Source organism: Cupressus sempervirens, chromosome 10 (assembly GCF_028749045.1).
Source record: "Cupressus sempervirens isolate cs-2001-9-10 chromosome 10, ASM2874904v1, whole genome shotgun sequence".
Lineage (NCBI taxonomy): Eukaryota > Viridiplantae > Streptophyta > Pinopsida > Cupressales > Cupressaceae > Cupressus > Cupressus sempervirens.
In genome coordinates this window covers 430506879-430510562 of record NC_143127.1, presented here as the reverse complement: position 1 = coordinate 430510562, position 3684 = coordinate 430506879, and positions in this window count along the sequence as shown.

The following is a 3684-nucleotide window of genomic DNA, read 5'->3' as shown; positions in this document are numbered from 1 at the left end:
AAGTTCCCTTTGTCCATTCTATAGAATCTTGTTGTGTGTCCAAAGTCATTGCATAACTAACATATAGGTGCAGTTCTCCTCTAATTGTTCCCATTTAGGTGCTCTATAATTCCTTGCAATATGTCCAAGATTGTTACGTTTGTAACAAAAAAATTACTTTTTTTCACCATCATGTTTCTCCCCATCATTAGATCTACTCTGTGATCTACTTCTTCCATTACTTATAGGGTTAGTATTCCTAAACATTCTACTATTCTTATTATCATCAACAAACTTAGGTTTCTTACATTCTACTACCTTATGTCCATAACCATGACAATTATAACAATAGAAATTAGTAATAGGTTTAAAAGACTTACCTATACAATCTCTCTTCATATGTTCAACTTCATTTCATATGAAACATATTCCTTTGAATTCATGTCTTACCTCTTTGGATGAATCATCTTGCTTAAGTTTTTCAACTTTCTCCGTTGTTCTAAGTTCATCAAATTTGTTTGCCAATTTAGCTTTCTCAACTTCATCAGACCACTTGAACTTTTCTTTAGGGATATCTAGTTTAGAATTTGATTATATCATAATCTCATCTTTCTTTGTTTACTTCTCTCCAAGAATATATCCAAGGAATGTCTTGTCATAAGAAGTTCTTTGATGAAATATATGTTTGACAATTTTCTCAGAGCTTGTGTATAGTTTCTCTAACTATTGTTTAGCTTGAGTCAACCCTCATTTCACGATGATGTTTTATTTTTCCAATTTTGCATGCTCTATCCTAATGGAAACTAATTTAGATGTCACTTGACTTAACTAGGACCTAAGGTCTGCATTCTCATATTTTAGATTAGGTTCACTCTTATTAGTTCAACAATTTTCAACTCATGTTTCAAGATCTTATTCTCTTTCTTGAGATTTTCTATATCATCATTAATACCAATCTATGCAAAAGCTTCCTTGCTATATTTTAGATCATCAAATTCATCCTTTAGTTTACCAATGTAGATTTTTTCATCTTTGTATCTATCTTTCAAGTTGTCTCTCTCTTTAGTAAGAAGGTCAATCTGTTCAAGGGCTTATTCAAGATTATTCTTCAACTATTCCATATTCGCTATGCTCTTACTTAAGTTGTTAAGCCTCTTCAAAGTAACTGTGCTCTGATACCAATTCTTAGAAATAGATAATACTGAGAGGGGGGGTGAATCAGTATTCTACAAACTTTTTCCCACAATTGAATATTGTTAATTACTTTATAACTTGCATATGAAAGTAAACCAACAATTTTGAATAGTAAATATAACCATACACATAGAGAACTCATAACACCATTATTTGTTACCTAGGGAAACCCTATCCAAGGGAAAACCTCGATGGGGATGATACCTAGTAGATGATTCACTAAACAATATCTTTTTAAGGATATTGACCTAGTTAGGAGTCTATGAAGTACATATAGTGTCTTGAGTCCTTATTAGAGGACTAGGACTTGTTAGAAGCCTCAACCCTATTTGGAGTTTCTACAACTCTATTAGGAGTTGGTAGATCAATTACAATGTATGCAAGAAGATCCCACTACCCTAATATGCAATTATACAATTCAGTTCGTTCACTAAATAGATATACATACAATACTTGCTTGCTACTGTAACTCACACTTGCTTTGATCTTACATCAGATTTTGCATCACATAAGGCTCATGAATGGTTCTCACAGTAGTTTGCATGTCACATCTAATCATGCAACTTCCACAATATCTGCACATTACACACATTCAGTACACAACACACTTTCCCATTATCTATGCAAGATAAGATCTTTATTCTTGTGCTTTCACAAAAAATTTCTCAGTCGGCTTCCATGTCTTTAGATGCTTGACATAATATAAAATAAGATCCACATAGTTAGCTTAACATGACTTGGTAATTATTTTGAAATAAAAATAATTCCTAAATTTGTGTAGCTTTGTTTTCTACTATGCTCTGTTTTGCACTGTTAAATACCAGCATAGTTAAACTTACTATAACTTATGTCATACCGACTATACACACATGTGCATTGGTACACATCATCATGAAAATGTTACAAACCTTTTCTCAACTATGCATAAGCTAATTCTCTATGTGTCATTCATACGGTTAATATATGTTCACTATACTCCTGCAAACGGTCTAAGACAATTTTCTATCTCTGCATAAATGAAATGTTGAGTATATGTTGTCATAAATGAAAACCATCAAGACAACTAACTAACCATATTTTCAATAGACACTCTCCTATATCATTTCCCAACCTTGATTGGCACACACCAATCCAGTTCTCCTTTAATTTCTCTCCTGCAAGCATATATGTGTCTTGCCAAGCTTTTACTAGGTTGTTTAGGGCTTGCTTGCAAAAATAGAAAACAGTTACAATCACCTTAAAATGGTCATCTATTCTATTAGCCCCCTTTTCAAAATTTTGGCTAAATTAATTTAATCATTTACCTAGACCAAATGACTAATAATCAATTTATTTGATTATAACCTATAGTTTGACTATGCTATCCTAAGTTCATTATTTGATTAAAAGAACATGTCCCCTTTTAATTAAATAAAAGACCCCATTCTTCTAACCCACTTAAAGTGCACACATAAAGTCCTTTTTTCTATTTTAAAATTAAAAGAAAAGGCTTTGTGACTTTTTTCTTATATGACAAGTCAACTTATATTCTATTGGTTGACTTGTGCATGCACATGGATCACTCCTCTTTTCAAATTTCACCATTGATTATCCACCATCTTCATCTTGATCTCTACCATCTGTATGACTCTAAAAGGGAGAGAGATTTCCCCCTCAAAGCATCCATCTTTTGAGTATTGTTATGCTATAGGTTTTCTAATAGGTTTCTTTGGAACTTTGTGGAGAACTTCTATTTCTTGTCTACATTCTCTCATACCATAGCATTTTAGCTTAGATTCATGTTGCATGTTAGTTGTAGCTTCTATTTTGCAATAATCTATCTCACATAGCTTAATATTTGGATTGTAACACTCTCATCCATGCTTAGGATAGCTGCACTTTTCATATTCATTCTAGCTTAATCTTTATTTGCATTGCATCCTTGAGGAACTCCTTGGGACATTTGCATTCTTGCATCTTGTCTTTGGAACCTCCCATTGCATGGTTTACTAGCAAGAAGAGTATCTCTAAGGCTCATCTGAGAGCCTTCTTATTCTTGAAATATACTCTCTTGCACTCCATGGATAGGGAGCCCTAAGCCAGCATCCAAGCATTTCAAACTCATGGAATCATTTGGATAGAAGGGTTTAGAGTGGGACACTTTTGAGTGTACATTTTTGGTGCCCACTGTGGGGATAATTCTAGGGATTTCTTTTGAGACCTCAGATATGCTTGTATCATGCAAGGTTGCTTTATCCCTTGCTTGATTATTTGAAGACTACTCCATGTGTCACTATCTTGCTTGGAAAGAAATTGTTTTTGAACATCAAACTTGCTATGCTATCAACTATTGTCAAACTTTGTCAACCAAGTCAAAGCATCAAGTCTTAACATTTTTCTTGTGTTGCTTGCTAAGGGGAGTCTGGTCATTTTATTTTTATTTTCTATGTCTCTAGTTCTTGAACATGATTAAAGTGGTTCTTTGGTCTTAGTACTCTTGGTCTTTTTGTCTTCATGGTCTATGTCCGCTTG